Genomic DNA, 20,855 nt, shown 5'->3' with positions numbered 1-20,855 from the left:
TTGATTGAGATTGCTGGGCTTCCTTGAGATTGACCAGTGTTTGTAACTGTGGCAGTGGCTGCTACTGCTGGGGCCAAGTCTCTACCAATTGATGACTGAGACTATTGGAGACCAGTGCTGTGGGGGAGATCCAAACTCTAGTGCAGAGACAGAGATTGGAGGATGTAAAGGGAGAATGCTGAATTCTGAGACTGGTACCCACTGAAAATTCCATCAACTAGTGAACAAGGAGTGGGAAGACTAGTATCTTTCAACACTCTTCCTTTGCTCTCCCTTGTCATCTAGGATCTCCAGATGTGCACGCTTCTTCCCTCATTCCTTTTCCATAGATATGAATGTTTGGAAACTTCCTTCTACCACCCTCAGAGATCTTTGAAAAAGTTTGGGAGATGGTGAAACTTTTTTTTTTTTTTGGTAAGGCAATTGGGGTTAAGTGACTTGCCCAGGGTCACACAGCTAGTAAGTGTTAAGTGCCTGAGGTTGGATTTGAACTCAGGTCCTCCTGAATCCAGGGCCGGTGCTTTATCCACTGTGCCACCTAGCTGCCCGTGAAACATTTTTAAATAGATCATATACTAATATATTATATATAAAATAGGAAATATATCAAAATATTAAAATGTCATCTGTTTTAAAATAGACTCTATTTTATATTATATTCTATTTGATCTAGATAATTCCAAATTAAATTCTATTTGATCTACTAGATAATTCCAAATTAGGCAGATTTTTTTTTTATTATTATTATTTAGCCTTGTCTGTGAAGCATGAGGCAGGGGGTGGGGGGGGGGCGGCGGGGGGGGGGGGAGCGGGCAGCTAAGTGTCAATTGAGCATTCTGTTGGCCACAATGATACTGTTGCTTTTACAAAGGGTATTGCACAGATATGCTAGAGAGGAGTTCAGGTGGTTTCTGGGTGACTTGATCAAAGAGCATGTCACCTGGTAATCAACTCTGATATTACACTCCTTTTTTGGATAATTAATAATTAATTTCTGGATAATAACGTCACTCTGTAGGCTTAAGGAAGACAGCACAGGAGCCTATTTGGGTTGCTTATATTGCAGAGTACCTCAAGTATCACTGGTGTTGCATTTAGAAGAAGTGGTATACAAAGTATTACAGCAATAAGAAACATAATTTCAAAGGATACTTAGTCACCTTGGTTTGCATTACTCATGTTAAGTACATGCCAAAACGTTACCATGAAAATAATTGTGGTTTATGTACCAATGTCTGTTGCAGTTAGAGAAATTCTAAATTATATTAAATTAGCATCTGCTTTGATGACCTCAATGCAAAGGTAGAAATAGGTCAGGATGGTGAAATAAATATGTTAGAACATATAGCTCAGAAATAAAGAATTCTATAGATCAAAGACTTCCTGATTTCCTTCCACTTACCACTTGTATAACCATAGGCAACTCGCTTAAATACCCTGGAGTCTGATTTCCATTAATAATTAGTTAATCAGGGGGCAGCTAGGTGGCTCAGTGGATAAAGCATTGGCCCTGGATTCAGGAGGACCTGAGTTCAAATCCAGCCTCAGATACTTGACACTTAACTAGCTGTGTGACCCTGGGCAAGTCACTTAACCCTCATTGCCCTACAAAAAAACATTTATTAAATGCTTAGTATCTGCCAGGTACTGTACTAAGTCCTGAGAATACAAATACAAGCAAAAAGCAAGACAGCGAGCAAGATAGTCTGTGTTGTCAAGGAGCTTCTATTCACATGAAAGAAGACAACATGTAAGAGAGCACCGGAATGTATTGTCTTCTTTCATGTGAATGGAAGCTCCTTAACAACACAGACTATCTTGCTCGCATGTAATTGTATCCCCAACACTTAGTAGGGCATCCAGCACGTTGTAAACATTTAATAGAATTTATCTACCAATCACTGACAACACCTTTAATGCTACAGTCTCTTCTGGACATGAGTTCATCCAGAAACTTCCATTTGAGGAAGAACCTATGCCAACCATGCTTACTCCAAACCTTGTTCCACCCAGGACTCCCTGGACTTTTGGCCCTCCAACATGGCTGCTGTCTTCACAAGCCAGCAACACTGGTGGTGAGTTCTACTGGGAACCTCCATTTGAGGAAGCATCTATAACAGCCATGCTTTCCCCAGACTTGGCTCCCTCCTTCCCTTTTGAGCTCCCTTTTATGCATTGTCTTCCTGCATTAGGATGTAAGTTACTTTACAGTAGGTATTGACTTGCTTTTTGCTTGTATTTGTATTCTCAAGACTTAGCACAGTACCTGGCAGATACAAAACATTTAATAAGTGCTTTATCTAAAGTCTTTAATAAATGCTTTTTGATGAACTATTTTTTTTTTGGTGGGGCAATGAGGGTTAAGTGACTTGCCCAGGGTCACACAACTAGTTAAGTGTCAAGTGTCTGAGGCCGGATTTGAACTCAGGTCTTCCTGAATCCAGGACTGGTACTTAAAAGTGAGACCATGTTTTTTGTTTGTTTGTTTGTTTTTGGTGAGGCATTTGGGGTTAAGTGACTTACCCAGGGTCACACAGCTAGTAAGTGTCAAGGGTCTAAGGCCTGATTTGAACTCAGGTCCTCCTGACTCCAGGGTCAGCGCTTTATCCACTGTACCACCTAGCTGCCCCCTGGTTTGTAGTCTTGAGAAATCGCTTAGACTCTCTAAACCTCAGTATCTTTGTCTGAAAAATGAGAATAAAGCATGTACCTACCTCATGCAATGAGACCATACATGCAAAAGTGCTCTGAAAACTTCCAAGCCCTGCCTACATAGGTAAATGAAAGACATCAAGGTATTAAGACCAAGGACAGTATGTGTTCCTAAAGAAACAATGGGCAAAAGATTTCAAATTCAAAATGCAGTTTTCCTAAGGATATAATTTTATCATTTCATAAAGCTCTGTATTTAACACATCCTTATTTCCAGGATTTTGATAGCATTTTCAGTATTCTTTCATATGTTAAATGAATTCATATAACAGATTATCTCAGGACTACAGCAGTGGAGCTAGACAGGACATTAGAGCCTAACTAGTCCAATCACTGATTCATCCATCCATTTTACAGATGAGGAAGCTGAGAACCAAGGAGATTAAGTAAGTGACTTATCTAAGCCTACATAGAGTGCAAGCATCAGAGGCTGCATTTGATCCCAGCTTCTCAGACTCCAGAGTCTGCTCTTTATCCACTGTAGAATCATGAGTCAGAGTCAGTCAGTCAAGGAACATTTATTAAGTGTCTACTATGTGCCAGGAGCTGTGCTAAGTGCTGGGGACATAAAAGAAGAGGTAAAAGACAATCCCTGTCCTCAAGGAACTTAAAACCTAATGAAAATGTGGCAACAGCTTATTGTCTCTACTGGGCAATTGCTTAACATGGTCTCACTTTTAAAACACCCAGCCCTAACATACATATGTGTGTGTTCATGCATGTGAGTATATATGTATACACACATTTATATCCATATCCATACATTTATATCTATACATATACCTATACTTATATCCATATCTATACCTATATCCATATCTATACCTATATCTATATCTATGTCTATATCTATATCTATACTTATACCTGTATCTATACCTATACCTATACCTATATCCATATCCATATCTATACCTATACCTATATCTATATCCATATCTATACCTATATCTATAATATACCTATATCCACATCTATACCTATATCTATACTTATACCTGTATCTATACCTATACCTGTACCTATATCTATACCTATACCTATATCCATATCCATACCTATACCTATACCTATATCCATATCCATATCTATACCTATATCTGTAATATACCTATATCTACATCTATATATCTATACTTATACCTGTATCTATACCTATACCTATATCTACATCTGTATCTATATCTATACTTATACCTGTATCTATACCTATACCTATACCTATATCCATATCCATATCTATACCTATACCTATACCTATATCCATATCCATATCTATACCTATACCTATATCTATATCCATATCTATACTTATATCTATAATATACCTATATCCACATCTATACCTATATCTATACTTATACCTGTATCTATACCTATACCTGTACCTATATCTATACCTATACCTATATCCATATCCATACCTATACCTATACCTATATCCATATCCATATCTACAACTATATCTGTAATATACCTATATCTACATCTATATATCTATACTTATACCTGTATCTATACCTATACCTATATCTACATCTGTATCTATATCTATACTTATACCTGTATCTATACCTATACCTATACCTATATCCATATCCATATCTATACCTATACCTATATCCATATCCATATCCATACCTATATCTATACCTATACCTATACCTATACCTATACCTATATCCATATCCATATCCATACCTATACCTATACCTATACCTATACCTATACCTATATCCATATCTATACCTATACCTATACCTATACCTATATCCATATCCATATCTATACCTATATCTATACTTATACCTGTATCTATACCTATATTTATACCTGTACCTATATCTATACATATACCTATGCCTATATCTATATCTATACTTATACCTATCTATATCTACCTATCCATATCTATATCTATGTCTATATCATCTATATCTAAAATGACTCTTTAGAGAGCTATGATACCCTGAGAGAGTATAATATAATGAAGTGTTGGGCTTGGAGTCAGTAGTTTGGGGTTCAAATCCTGACAACATGGTTCAGTGGGAATCTTCACAGACTTTGGAGTCAGAGATTCAAATCCCGCATCTGATAATACCTCTGTGACTTTGGACAGGTCACTTAACCTCTTTGGGGCTCAATTTGTAAATATGAGGATGTTGGACTCAATGACCTCTGAGGATCTTTCCAGTTCTAGATCTATGATCTTAAATCATTTAATCTCAGCTTCATTTTCCTACTTTACCTAACATAGAGTGGAAAGAAAGAATGCTTTGGGAATATTAAAGTGCTGTGTAAATGTGAGTTATTATTAATAATAATCTTTCTAGACAAATATTAGAAAAAACAGTAAATAGATGGAGTCCTTTCCTACCCAACCCAGTCTCCTAAAAATAGGATCTGGAGAGGTGAATGAATGTACCAAAGCAGGCCTGGCACTATTTATAGGTAAAGTAGGTGGAAGCCTTTAGTTTTTAGCGTACCTAGAAAGGTTCCCCCTCTGTAATAAACTACCTTTTCCACCTACTTACTGATGCTTCAGGTTTCCTTAGTAGGAAAAAGTACTTGCTCTGAATTGTTGAGAGGATCAAATGAGATAATATATATATAAAGTGCTTAGTATAGTGCTTGGCACATAATAGGTACTATACGAATGTTGGCTATGATGACTTAATATGAAGTCTTTCTGATAGCAGATTTTGATAGGATTAACAAAGGGAAGATTATAGGGATATTGGATATCTGGAGAAGAGCAATTAGGTACTAAAGAAGAGAAATATGGGTAAGCAGAGGAAGCTGAAGACCCCAGAAGAAAGAAATGGACAGATTCACAATTTTCCCTAGGACTTCCTTTATCAGCCTGACCAGGAAACAGGGTTGACAGGGCCTCATTGAGGACTTAAAGACCTAGCCTATTGAAAAAGTGTGGGAGCATTTTCTTCCTGTCAAAGGAAACAAACAAAAAAACCCAAACACATCTGAGACACTACATGTGTTAAACACCTTTTCAAAGGACCACCATTACATTGTTTGGTGGAATTGATCTATGCTACTATATCAGAAGGGGAGGAGGGAAGGTTTAGTTACTTTAAAATACTCCCAACATGAAAAAATACTTGCCAGATTCAGGGGTAAATAGTATATTATTTATTTGGCAATACTGAGTCTAATTTTTAAGATGCCCTTAAACTTGGCTAGAATTTGGCAAGTCATTTTACTGTTGTTTCAGTATTGAGCCCTTCAGAACTGAGACAACTCTATTCTATCAGGCAAGCATTTATTGATTATGAGCTGTTTCATATCCCATAATACAAAAATTCAGAATTTCATATTTAAATACAGTAAATTTAAATTCCCAACAGATTTTGATTATACCTTTTCAAACAGTTTGGAATATAAAATTGTATAGCATTTTAAACTTTATTGTCAAAGTGATTGCCTCTGTCTCTCATAAAACATTTTTTAGAACCTTTGAATAAAATCATTTGTTTCTGGTACTTATTAATTAATGTGGCATATGTTGCTTTTAAATGTAAATGCAGTTATTTCCCAGAACAATGAAATACCCTAGGTATTATTTGTCCTTTCATTCACCTCAATAATACAACTTTTCATCAAAAGAAACCTAAACTGGTCTCATTATTAAATTACATTAAATTGCTATACACCATTGTTAAGCAGGTAGAGCACTCCTCATCCCTAGTCCAACCCCTTCCCCTACCCAAATTTGGCTCAGCAAACAACTGGAAGGCATGAAATTGTAATCTAGAATTACAATTGACACTGTTGTAAATTTCCTCTGGCTTGGTAAATTCACATAATCTTTCTTTCTTGGTTTCTTCATCTGTTAAACACACCTCAAAAAAGATGCTTCATAGCAGTAACTGAACTATTCATTTGTCCATTTTGGTGGTCATCTTTAAAGTTGAAAACAGCCACATTCAGTGTTATTATAGTCAGAATATTGGAACTGAAAAGAACCTTAAAGATGATTTCGTCTGCCTCATTTTAATAATAATAACTGACACATAGCACTTTAAAGTTTATAAAGCACTTTACATACATTGTCTTATCTGAGCTGCACAACAACCCTATGAGGCAGGTATTATAGATTTCATGATTGCCATTTTCCAACCAAGCTGAGGCTCAGACAAGTTCACTGATGTGACCATGATCACATAGTCAATGAATGTTTGAGATGGGATTCAAGGCTAGGTCTTCCTGACCCCAAGGCCCTAACTCTATCACTATATACAGACTAGAGAAGAAGTGACTTACTTGATGTCATACAACTAGCAACAGAACAGTAGTTGTTACTACTGCTACTACTAGTAGTAGGCTTCCGCCAGTCGCAGATGACCATGGATCAGCGCCTTGAAGAGCCACAGGCCACAGTGTGGCTGTGCAGTCCAATATGGGAGCCGCAGCTCCTGGTGCAACGAGGACATCGGAAAACTGTGATCTCTGTTGCCCCTTGGTTCCTGCGTCTCATTCGTTTTTCTTACTCCATTGGGCGCGGTCCTTGGCCATCTCCTCCCAGCTGCCATGTCTATTCCCAGAGCCCTCAAGTCTCACTTGCATACATCTCTATAGTGAAGCTGGGGGTGTTCAGCAGGTCTTTGGCCTGAGGCTAACTCGCCATAGAGTAGGTCTTTAGGAATACACCCATCTTGCATGCGGTGCAGTGCATATGACTGAGCCAGCACAGCTGTCTTTGTTTCAGTAGCGTGTAAATGCTCGGAAGTTGCGCGCATTGGAGCACTTCTGTGTTGGTGATCCTATCTGACCAAGATATGCCAAGGACGCGCTGAAGGCAGTGCATGTGGAAGCTGTTAAGCTTCTTCTCTTGTCTAGTGTATGTAGTCCATGTTTTGCTGCCATACAGTAAGGTACTCAGGACTCATGCTCTATAGATGGCAAATTTGGTTTGTCTTGTCAGTTTACTGTTTGCCCAGACACGCTTGGCAAGCTTAGACATGTTTGAAGTAGCTTTCCCAATCCTTTGATTGATCTCAGAATCAAGTGACAAATTGTCACTGACAATAGAGCCAAGATACGAGAATTGACTTATGACATCCAACTGGTAGCTACCAATCTGTATCAATGGAGGTGACATAGCGCTCTGACACATGACTTGCATCTTTTTAAGATTAATGGTTAGGCCAAAGTTTGTGCAAGCTTGGGAGAAGCAATCCATCAAGGTCTGCAATTCATGCTCTGACTACTACTACGCATTTATATAGTGATTTATGGTTAGCAAAACACTTTATAAATATTATCTCATTTTATCTTTAAAATGACTCTGGGAGGTAGGTGCTATTATTATCCTCATTTTATAGATGAGGAAACAGAGGCAGATAGCAGTTAAATGACTTGTCCAGGGTCATTCAGTTAGTTAGTGTATGAGGTCAAATTTGAATTCAGGTCTTCCTTGGCTCCAGGGACAGTATTATATCTACTGAACCACCTAATTCATAGCTCTTTCATATCCATGGTTTTCTTGAGGTTGATAATATTGGGTAAATATGTTTGGGAGTTTAATTCTATGACTCAATAATATAGAACAGCAAAAAAGGCTTGTGGGCTAAATCAGGTGAGTAGTCTTTTTTCTTTCTTTTTTTTAAATGGCCTGCCTGCTAAGAATGCCATTTACATTTTAAAATACAATGAAACTTTATTTAAAAATATAAAAACCATTCTCAGCTCATGGGCAGGACAAAAACAGAGTGGGCTGGATTTGGTCCATGATACATAGTTTGCTGACATCCAATATAGAAAGACACATTTATCTCATTAAATTAGTCTATATGTCAGTCACTTTGATTTTGTCACTGTGAAACTTCTATATTTTCTTTTTTTTTAACTAATCTATTTCCTGAAGTCTATAGTTATGTAGATTTCTTGGTTTCATTATGAGTGCTCTGGACAAAAGTGGGATGTGATTCCTTTAGAGGTGGTGGGTACTCTCTCTTGGCAGCTCTCTAAAGCAGAGACTGAATGGACACTTGTGGGGATATGTTATAGTGGGGATTCCTTTCATGTATAGGTTGGACTGAAGTCCCTTCAATTCACAAATTCTATGATTCGGTATATTGGTCATCTGACCAATTGGTTCAAAGAACAAAATAGGCATTCATTTACTCTTTAAATTTTTTAAGATCCTTACATTACTGAGATTTCCTTTATCTTCCTCAATTTATCATTTTAATTTTAAAAATTAAAGTTTTGTACATTTTATTTTTGGTTATATTTTAAGTTCTGTACTGTCTTTCTCCCTCTCCCCCAACTCTGCACTAGAGAAGGCCAACATTTAACGCAGATATAAGTGTGTAAGTATATGCATAGTATGGTTTTATGTGTGTGTATGTATATATGTATATGTGTGTGTGTATGTATGTATGTATGTGTATATATATATAAAATCATACTATACACACTTCTATTTATCACTTCTTTCTCTGGAAGTAGACAACATCTTCCTGGGTCCTTTGTTGTTGATTTGATTTGTAATACTCAGAATATCTTAGTCATTCACAGTTATCTTCCAACAATATTGCTGTTACTTTATATAACATTCTCTTGGTTCTGCTCATTTCATTCTTCATTATTTCATGCAAGTCTTTCCCTATTTTTCTAACATCAATCCGCTCATCATTTCTTACTGCATAGTAGTATTTCATCACAATCATATATCACAACTTGCTTATCCATTCCTCAATTGATGGCATCCTCTCACTTTCCATGTCTTTGCCACCACAAAGAGCTGTTATGACTATATTGAATAGTTTGCCTTTTTAAGGGGAGGAAAGAAGAAAATTTGGAGCACAAAGTTTTAAAAATGGACATTAAAATTGTTTTTACATGTAATTGGGGAAAAATAAAATTCTAAAAAATCCAAAGAGAACTGTTATAAATTTTTTAGAATATATACATTCTTTTCCTTTTTCCCTGATAACCTTGGGGAACAGACCTGATAGTGGCCTTGCTGGGTCAAAGGGTATACACGGTTTTATAACTCTTTGGGCATAATTCCAGATTGCTCTCCAAATGGTTGGAGCCATTCATGGTTCTGCCAATAGTGTATTATTGTCTCAAATTGCCACATCCCTTCCAACATTTGTCATTTTCCTCTTCTATCATTTTAGCCAATCTGATAGGTATGAGATATTTCAAAGTTGTTTTAATTTGTATTTTTCTAATTAATCATGATTTGGAGCATTTTTTCATATGACTATATATAGCTTGGATTTCTTTATCCAAAAACTGTTTGTTCATACCTTATGACCATTTATCCTGTGCCCCTCTCCCACCTGGGCTTTGCGCCACTCAAGATTTCTTCCTGGTTCCCCGCTGGGGTGGAATAGCTAAATTTCTCCTTAGGTCCCACAGACACCTCTGTATTTTCCACACCCCCTGGCCAGCCATTCAGCCCTCTCACCTGATGGCACACTTAGTTCCATAAGACACTGGTGTTGCAGCTGATTCAGAGGCTCAGGGGTAAGTTCCTCTGGTGCAGAGTGCTTGGGGTCTGTATCAGCATGATCACGGGGTTGGACTCTACTAGCAGTCTAGCACAGCTCCTTTTAAGCTGTCTTTGGCTGGAAAAAATAATCTCAGCCCATCTTTTTGTGGGTTTTGCTGCTCCAGGGGTTTTGTTTTATGGCTGTTTTGGGGGTCTTTGACCATTTATCAGAGAATGACTCATTCTTATAAATTTGACAATATTCTCTATATATTTGAGATATGAGCCCTTTATTCAAGACACTGTCTATAAATCCAAATTTCTACTTTCCTTCTAATCTTGGCTACATTGGTTTTTATACAAAAAACATTTTGTACAAAGTCTTTTTAATTTAATGTAATCAAAATTATCCATTTTACATTCCACCATGCTCTCTATCTCTTGTCTATTTGTAAATTCTTCTCTTATCCATAAGTCTTATAGGTAATGTGTTCTTCTAATTTACCTATGATGTGATATACCTTTATTTTATAAAGAGAATTTGAAGGCTAAGGAATTACAGAGAATGAATTAATATACAATTATGATGACAATGATGATAGTAGCTGACAGTTATTTTGTACTTGTTTTATTGTTTTTTGTTTTTGTTTTGCAGGGCAGTGAGGGTTAAGTGAGTTGCCCAGGGTCACACAGCTAGTAAGTGTCAAGTGTCTGAGGTCAAATTTGAACTCAGGTCTTCCTTAATCCAGGGCCAGCACTTTATCCACTGCCACCTAGCTGCCCCCTGTACTTAATGTTTGTTTTTTGTTTGTTTTTAGTGAGGCAATTGGGGTTAAGTGACTTGCCCAGGGTTACACAGCTAGTAAGTGTTAAGTGTCTGAGGTCAGATTTGAACTCAGGTACTCCTGAATCCAGGCCCGGTGCTCTATCCACTGCACCACCTAGCTGCCCCGTGTACTTAAGTTTTAAAAGGCACTTTAGTTACACTATATTCTTTGAAAGTAATGCAGTTTTATTTATTAGTGGGCCAGGGCATTGGATGTTTTTACATTTCTTTCTGGAAAGGAGTTATATTGAGATGTCAGTGAATATTTTCTCAGGATTTCATTCTTAAAAAGACAAATTTAGGACAATTTCTCATGTAGAATGATAGTTTAAAAGAAGCTGTGAACTATTAAGAAAGATTCTCCAAAGCAGGATTCTAAACATGTAACAGGGAAGTTCAAGGCAGAGTTCTCCTGAGATGAAGACATTGGTGAGATGCTTTTTTTTATAGTAAATAAGCTGCAAGGGACTTCTGATATTACAAATTCCAACTCCTTAAATTTATAGTTGAGGAAACTGAAGACTAGAGAGGCAAACTATGTGAAACAGAGTCGCACAGATAATCATCAACAGAGCCAAGAATTGTAATACCCTGTGTACTTTACAGTATACCATGCTGTCCTTTAAGTCAATATTATCAGATAGATATCTTCAGTAGACTTTTGTCTGAATTTTATGTAGAGAGTTTTTTTTTTAATCTAAAGAGCCAACCTGAAATAGATGGCAATTATTGTTTAGTTTCTAGTAGAAGAAGAGAAGGGAGTGAAATGTGTTAGGAAAACAGGAAGGAAGGTTCTTATTTTAATAATGCCATTATGGAAACTGAAAGCAGAATGATAAAATAATTTTCACTTTTCATGGTGTGTTTCTGAACCAAATAAGCAAAAAGAAAATTAAATTACCACTTTCTCCAAGAACAACCTGATGGCATAAATATGCAATTAAATTGATTCTGGCTTAGATATGTTTTCATTAACTACTTCAATCTGAAATTGAGTAGTTATTTCCACCAGTCTTTTTTTTTTGGGGGGGGGGAGGGTGGCAATGAGAGTTAATTGACTTGCCCAGTGACTTGCTAGTAAGTGTTAAGTGTCTGAAACTGGATTTGAACTCAGATTCTCCTGAATCCAGGGCCAGTGCTTTATCCACTGCACCACCTAGCTGCCTCGTCCACCAGTCGTTTTAAAGATATATTCCAAGGGGCAGCTAGGTGGCGCAGTGGATAAAACACTGGCCCTGGATTCAGGAGGCACTGAGTTCAAATCCGGCTTTAGACACTTGACCCTTACTAGCTGTGTGACCCTGGGCAAGTCACTTAACCCTCATTGACCTGCAACCCCCTCCCAAAAAAAACCCAAAAAACCCAACCAAACAACAAAAACAAAAAAAAAGATATATTCCAGACTTCAAGGTCTGTGAACTTATATATTTGTATGTATATGTATATATATATTCATATACAAATACACATATAAACCTGTATTTCAGTCAGACAACAAACATCTATTAAGTGCCTAGTTTGCCAGGTATTGTGCTAAGTGCTGGTTATCACCAAAGAAAGGCAAAAGATGGTCCCTGCTCTCAAGTAGCTTACGATCTAATGGGGGAGACAAGATACAACTCAAGTAGCTCATGATCTAATGGGGGAGACAAGATACAAGCAGCTAGATACATAGAGGATAAACTGGAAATAATCAAAGAGGGAAACCACGAGAATTAAAGGGGACTGGAAAAGGCTTCCTGAAGAGGACTGGATTTTATTGGAACTTGAAAGAATCCAGGAGGTAGTGATAAGGAAGGAGAGATGTCTAGGCATATTGGGACAGCCAGTGAAAATACATACAGTCCAGAAATGGAATTTTGTGTGGGAATAACAAGGAGGCCAGTGTCACTGGATTAGAGAATATGTGGGGACGAATAAGGTAAGAATACTGGAAAAGTAGAAGGGGGCTGGATTATGATGGGCTTTCAAAGCCAAACAGATGAATTAATATTTGCTTCTGAAGGTGATAAGAAACCTTTGCAGTTTATTGACTAAGGGAGTGATATGGTCAGATTTGTGATTCAAGAAAAGTAATTTAACTGCTTTGGAGGACAAACTGAAACAGGGAGACCAACCAGAAGACTACTGAAATAATCCAGATGTGAAAGGATAAGTGTCTACACTGGCATGGCGGTAGTATTAGAAGAAGAGAATGGGGCATATAAGAGATATTGTGAAGACAGAAAAATTGACAGGACTTGATAACCAATGGGATTTGAGGAGGGGAAGAGAGTGAGAATTTGAGAATAAAACCTAGGTTGTGAATCTTGGTGACAGAGAGGATAGTGGTGTCCTTAACAGTAATGGGGGGGACAGCTAGGTGGCACAGTGGATAAAGCACTGGTCCTGGATTCAGAAGGACCTAAGTTCAAATCTGGCCTCAGACACTTGACACTTACTAGCTGTGTGACCCTAGGCAAGTCACTTAACCCCCATTGCCCCACAAAAACAAGAAACCCCCCCCAAAACAAACAGTAATAGAGAAGTTCAGAAGAGAGTAGGATTTGGGGGAGAGTGGAAAGATAATGTATTCAGTTTGGGACATGTTGATATTAAAATGTCTATAGCACATTTAATTTGAGAAGTCTAATAAATAGTATTTTGATATGATGTGTTTCTTTGTAATCCTACATATCTATTTTATGCATTTAAAAACAATATTTTCGGGACGGATCTGTAGGCTTTACCAGGCTACCAAGGGGGTCCACACTGCAGAAAAGAGTAAGAATCCTTGCTTTGCGGTATTATTAATTGTACCAAACCAAATACCCTGAATCTCAAAAATAGCCATCTCTTTGTACCTAAAGACTTTTCTACCATTAACCTTAATTCTTTTTTTTATTATAATTAACCTTTTTTAATTTAAAGTTTTAAATTCCAAATTCCATGCCTCTGTCCCTCCCTTCCCTCTTCACCCCCCGCCCCAGGCAATAAGCAATCGAGTATAGGTTATACATCTACAATTATGTAGAACATTACCATATTAGTCATTTTTGTTTTTTTTGTTTTTTAGTGAGGCAATTGGGGTTAAGTGACCTGCCCAAGGTCACACAGCTAGTAAGTATTAAGTGTCTGAGGCTGGATTTGAACTCAGGTCCTCCTGACTCCCGGGCCAGTGCTCTATCCACTGTGCCACCTAGCTGCCCCCATATTAGTCATTTTGTATAAGAAAACTTGAATAAAAGAAAAAAAATGAAAGAAATAAATGAAGTGAAAATAACATGTTTCAGTCTGTGTTCAATCAATAAAAGTTCTTTCTTTGGAGGAGGATAGTATGCTTCATCATTAGTCCTTTGGCATTGTCTTATATCATTGTATTGCTGAGAATTAGTTGTCACCCACAGTTCTTCATCAAACAATATTGCTGTCATTGTTCACAACATTCTCCTGGTTCTGCTGACTTCACTATTCATCAGTTCATATAAATCTTTCCAGGCCTTTCTGAAATCATCCTGCTTATCATTTCTTATAGCACAATAATATTCCATCGCCATCATATGCCACAGTTTGTCTAGCCATTCCCCAAATGATGGGCATTCTTTTGATTTCCAATTCTTAGCTACCACAAAAAGAGCTGCTATAAATTTTTTTTTTTGGTACAAATAGATCTTTTCTCTCTTTTGGGGGATGTCTTTAGGATATAGACCTAGCAGTGGTATTCCTGGACCAAATAGTATGCCCAGTTTTATAGCCCTTTGGGCATAGTTCCAAATTGTTTTCCAGAATGGTTGGATCCATTCACAACTCCATCAACAGTAGATTAGCTTCCCAGTTTTCCCACACCTCCTCCAACATCCAACAATTTCCTTTTTTGTTGTATTTGCTGGTCTGATAGGTGTGAGGTGGTACCTCAGATATATTTTAATTTATATTTCTCTGATCAGTAGTGATTTAGAGCATTTTTTATATGACTATAGGTTGCTTTGATTTCTTTGTCTGATTAACCTTAATTTATTATTTTTAAAAATGTTTATTTATTTATTTATTTTAGTGAGGCAATTAGGGTTAAGTGACTTGCCCAGGGTCACACAGCTAGTAAGTGTTAAGTGTCTGAGGCTGGATTTGAACTCAGGTACTCCTGACTCCAGTGCTCTGTCCACTGCACCACCTAGCTGCCCCTATTATTATTATTTTTTAAATAAGCAAAACCTTTATTTGATTTCTGGCAGCCCCTTATTTTTTGGCCTTGGGAGCAATTGCTTTCTGGGCCAGAGCCTTCTGAGCTGGTGCTTTCTGAGCAGCTCCTTTCTTGGCTGGGGCCTTCTAGCTGGGGGGTTTTCTGGCCCTTCTGGCCCGGGGCTGCCTTCTGACCCTCAGCCTTCTTCTAGGGGATCTTCTTGGCAGAGACCTTCGAAGCCAGGGCCTTCTGGGCAGCTCCCTTCTTGGGAGAGCCCTCTTGGGTGGCCGCCTTCTGGAGCTTCATCACTTCATGCTTGATCATTCTGTTTCTCATCTTCTTGGCCTCCATGACCTTATAATGATCAAAATCTGTCATCTTGGCTTTCCTTTCTCTGGCTTCAATCTTCTTGGCCCATCTTGCAGCTTTCCATTTTGTATTGATGTTTTCTTTCTCCCAGGCAGCCCGGACATACTTCTGACGAGCACTGTCGGGGAACTTGAGAACAAAGTCTGTAAGCTGCATACATTTAAATGGCATGGCCTGCCTCCGCACCCCACTGCATGGGCCATCCACCAAAGCCCGGTTCTGATCGATTACATACATGATGGCTACTAGCTTGCCTTCGTGTGGCCCGAAGGAAATGTAGGCCACCCAGCCAATTTCCACGTAGTGCTTGAACACCATGTTGGCAGTGCCGAGTGAGAAGGAAGGGCCAGAGAGGACTTAACCTTAATTCTTAATCATTATAGTGATATTTTTGATATCACATAATGCCTTTCATGTTAGCCTCAGTCTCCAAAGTTCTTATTAAAATGATGAGCCTATTGACTGGCATATTATCCTACATGAGAAACTATTTCTTTTAATTTTTCTGTTTATTAGACTTGATTAACAGGAGGAGGTGAGGCTTATGTCTGTCTTTTGAACTAGTTTTGATGTGAAAATCAATTGGGAAGAAAAGAACTTTCATGAACCACTGTAAGATACTTTCTCTTAAGACTAAGGCTTGGTAAAATTTTCTATACCCTTTCTCCCAGCAATAACTATTAGGTCTGTTTCCAAAGATGATTAGGGAGAAAGGACATCTATATGTTCTAAGATATTTATAGTAGCTTTCTTTGTGGTGACAAAGAACTAGAAATTGCTGGGATGCCAGTCAATTGGTGAATGGCTAAACAAATTGTGGTATATGACTGTGATGGAATACTACTGTATTGTAAGGAATGATGAGCTGGTTGATTTTAGAAAAACATTGAAAGAATTGCACAAAATAATGACGAGTGAAACTAGCAGAACCAAGAGAATGTTCTATACAGTAACAGCAATATTGTTTTTGTTTTTTGTTTTTTTTTTTTTTGTGAGGCAATTGGGGTTAAGTGACTTGCCCAGGGTCACACAGCTAGTAAGTGTTAAGTGTCTGAGGCCAGATTTGAACTCAGGTTCTCCTGAATCCAGGCCTGGTGCTCTATCCACTGCGCCACCTAGCTGCCCCAGCAATATTGTTTAAAGAAGTTGGAGCAACCAAGTCATTTTGACTATTATAACAACCTAAATTAACTACAAAGGACCTATGAAGGAAGACACTATCTGTATCCAGATGTATCCAGAGAAAGAACTGATAAATAGAAGTATGTATAGTATAGTTTTACACACACACACACACACACACACACATATGGAGAGAGAGAGAGAGAGAGAGACATACACATATTTGTGTCTAATGGTAGCTGTCTCTAAGTGAGGGGAAGGAAAAAAGCAAGTTACATGATAATTTTATTATGTATTTAAAAGGAAAAACAAATCATACATAATAGATTTGCAGTTTTATGTTCAATCCTCTTTTTCCTATTCTATTTTGTTATGGAGACACTTGTTTTATTTCTTAAATTCAAAATTTTTAAAATTGAAGAAAAAAATGTCTTAGAAATCTAGGCTGAATTAAATATCTTGACCCAACCCTGAACATATCTGAACCGAAAGGATGAACTGAAACTGATCTTGCTTTCTGGTATCTTTAGGACCAGGAAAAACCCAGGGAAGAGCAAGGCTTTCTGGGGCAAAATAGAATGGCTTAGTGTTCATTCTCCAAGTAATAACAATAGCTGATATTTAAGTATCATTTTACAATTATTATCTCCTTAGGGTCTCACATCCACCCTTTGAGGTAAGTATTACAGATAGTATCACCATTTTGCTGATGAGAAAGCTTGGGCTTAGAGAACTTATGACTTATCCGTGGTGATGCAATTAATAAGTTTTAGATAGAGCATTTGGATCCAGAGATTCCTCATCAGAAAGCCAGCCTTTTTTCCTCCGTATTCCTCTAAAGATTTGCTTGGAATGCTGGGTTTAGGCAGAAGGACATTACTTCTTGGGCTTTGGGTAGGCAAATTAGCTCATAGGAAATGTGCATCTAAAAATTCTCATAGCTTTGAAGAATGAGGATTTGTGTGTGCCAAACTCTGTAAAATCCTGGCTCCTGTTGAAGGGATTGGACTATGATCTCTGTTTCCTTTTAGTTCTGAAGTTCTGTAATTTGCCTAGAGTTTGAATTTTTTTGACTTTTGTAAACAAACAAACATCTTAAGTTCATCATGTCTCAAACTGAACTAATTATCTCTCTCTTTCTCCAAACCTCCCTTCTCCCAAACCCCCCTATTACTATTTAAAAAATTTAATTTATTTATTTTTGGTGAGGCAATTGGGGTTAAGTGACTTGCCTAGGGTCACACAGCTGGTAAGTATCAAGTGTCTGAGGCTGGATTTGAACTCAGGTCCTCCTGAATCCAGGGCTGGTGCTCTATCCACTGCACCATCTAGCTGCCCCATCCCCTATTACTATTGAGGACACCACCATCTGCCCAGTTACCTGGGCTCCCATCCTTGACTCCCCGACTCTCTCTTGTTCCCCTCTCCCATATCCAATCTATTGTGAACTCCTGTCAATTCTATCTTAGCAACATCTCTCATAGATGACTCCTCTCTTCTGATACCTGGGTGGAGGCTCTCATCACCTCACACCTGAACTATTGCAATGGTCTACAGGGATCTCCCTGGCTCAATTCTTTCCCACACTCCAGTTCATCCTCCACTCATTTACCAAAGTGATCTTCCTAAAGTGAACTTATGTTGACTCCCAGACTATTGCACAAATTAGGTATTCTCTCTTTTTTATTCTCATCACCTCTTGTCCAGATTATTTCAATGGCTTCCTAATTGGTTTTCCTTTATCCAGTTTCTCCCTTCTCCAACCCACATGGCATAGCTACTGAATATATATTCCTAAAGCAATGTTTCACCATTTCACTTCCCTGCTCAAGAAACACTATATTGCTTTTAATATAAAATACGAACCCCTCTGTTTTGTTTTTAAAGCCTTTCACGATCTATCTCTAGCCTAATTATACTTTCCTTTCCTTAATGCACTATATGCTTCCAGTCAAACTGACCTACTTACATGTTTATGATCTTCCATCTCCCACGGCTCTGCCTTTGCCTGCATTGTCCTTCCTTACTTTGCATCTTGGAACTTTTAGCTCCCTTTAAGTCTGAGTTCATGTCCCCTCCTTTAACAGTTCTCCTAATGGCCTCAATTGTCAACATTTTCCAGCAATCACTGCATGTTTATTTTGTGTGTATCCTGTATTTATTTGCCTGTGAACATTTTGTATTCTTCTAGTAGTATATAAACCTCACTGAGGGCAGGAACTGCTTCTCTTTTGTATTTGTATCCCCAATCTTTAGCATAGTGCCTGGTATATTGTAAGTGCTTAAAAAAGTGCTTACTTGGGGGCAGCTAGGTAGCACAGTGGATAAAGCACCGGCTTTGGATTCAGGAGGACCCGAGTTCAAATCCAGCCTCAGACACTTGACACTTACTAGCAGTGTAACCCTGGGCAAGTCACTTAACCCTCATTGCCCCACCAAAAAAAAAAATAGAAATAAATAAAATAAACAAATAAGTGATTCCTTGATGATTGATTCACATGTTCAATTCAATTCAGTTCAAGAAATATTTATTAGGTGCCTACTATGTGCCAGGCACTATGCTAAAGACTGGAGATACAAATAGGAAAAAAAAAGTCTCTGACCTCAAGGACCTTACAATCTAATGGGGGAAGAAGATGTCTGAAAAGATTGGGTGGGGCTCGGGAGGGGACCTGAGGGTATCTGCTGTGGGGGCATCATGTTCCATGGAGTCCAAACCAAACGGAGATGTTGATGGAAAGTGGAGCGTTAGCTGGAAAGTACAGATCTCAGTCCTTGTATAAAGAAAAACTTTGAGAGAAGTTTAGTGCTCTCCCCTCCAGCCCTCCAATAAGAAGGGAGAGGAGGCTGAGCGAGTTGAGAAGGTGTTGAGAATCCAAAACTGAGTTAACAGCATGGTGATGAGATTTCAGGTGATCATTTTATCCAGGGTGGGGCATCATTTGTGGAGACCAAACCAAGCAGGGGTGCTAATGGAAAGTAGAGAGTGTATTCTATGTTGGATCTAGTTGCCTGCCTCCCCCCAAAAAACCCCCCAAACCAACAAAAATAATCCAACCAACCAACCAACCAAAAAAACCCAAAACAATAACCTTGAGTGATTGTAAGAATATTTTTATATGTTTTATATGCTTACAATATTTGAAATAGAAACATTTTCAAAGAAACATTTCAAATCATTTCAAGAAGTGATCTTGATTGAATGCATTGTTGATGTAAAGAGAAAGGTTTAAATTCTACATATTATGTGCTCCACATTACCTGGTCTGTTTAGTTGGTATTTCAGAGGCATGGAAAACATATAAATACAAGAAAGTACCACTTTGGGCACAGAATTGAGTTTAGTCCTTGGTATGGTTATGGTGGATATAAGGTAGAAGAAACTATAAGTAAGTGACTCCCTATAGAATCCAGAGCACTTCACAGTAGGTTCAAAGATAGATTAGTTATTTTTTGACAAAAATAAGTCAATAGTTCTCTGCTTTGATTGAGTTATTTGTTGTCCAGTTGTTTTTCAGTCATGTCCAACCCTTCGTGACCCCATTTAGGTTTTCTTGGCAAAGATAGTGAACTTGCCATTTCCTTCTCCAGCTTACTAGTTGAGGAACTCCAGGCAATGAGGGTTCACTGACTTGCCCAGGGTCACACAGCTAGTAAGTGTCTAAGGCTGAATTTGAACTCAGGAAGACGAGTCTTCCTGACTCCAGGCCCAGCATTTTATCCACTGTGCCAGCTAGCTGTCCCAATAGAGTTAAAGTTGCTTTAGCTTAAAGCCCCATCTCTTCCTTGCCTCCCCCATACCCTAAAAGGAAAGAAAGTTATAGAAGGAAAGAGGCTAAGGAATGTAGAAGCACATACAAGCAGTTCTTTTGCGACCAATTGAGCTGTACTACTGTGGATTTTATTTTTAAGTCAAAAAACAAATTTTGTGGGCTTATTTCATAAATGCATTTTGCAGCCCCAACCAAAACACAGCTGGGGCGGGATCTTGTTGTTCCATGCTGGTGCAATTAGCCTTAAAGTTTTCTGGGTCAGCCATGCAAGCTTCATAATTGAAGGAGATGGCTGTAGCATTACACTGTTGCTTTCTAGCTAGAATGAGTGTGCAACTTAATTTTTGAAAACTGGGACAGAATATAATGTCAAAACCAGGATAATCCTAAGAACAGATTCCAAGAAAAATGGGTAATAGAGATGTATGT

The 20,855-nt window shown here is 38.1% G+C and overlaps 1 protein-coding gene and 1 pseudogene across 1 annotated transcript in view; one reads left to right on the top strand and one right to left on the bottom strand.

Annotated features, from left to right (window-relative positions):
- EML6 (EMAP like 6) overlaps positions 1 to 20,855 on the top strand; it is a 325,245-nt gene that overhangs the window by 23,161 nt on the left and 281,229 nt on the right.
- LOC122744170 lies at positions 15,187 to 15,849 on the bottom strand (annotated as a pseudogene).

The sequence above is a fragment of the Dromiciops gliroides genome, chromosome 2 (genome assembly GCF_019393635.1).
Source record: "Dromiciops gliroides isolate mDroGli1 chromosome 2, mDroGli1.pri, whole genome shotgun sequence".
In the NCBI taxonomy this organism is placed as follows: domain Eukaryota; kingdom Metazoa; phylum Chordata; class Mammalia; order Microbiotheria; family Microbiotheriidae; genus Dromiciops; species Dromiciops gliroides.
This window is presented reverse-complemented; position numbering and strand designations above follow the sequence as displayed.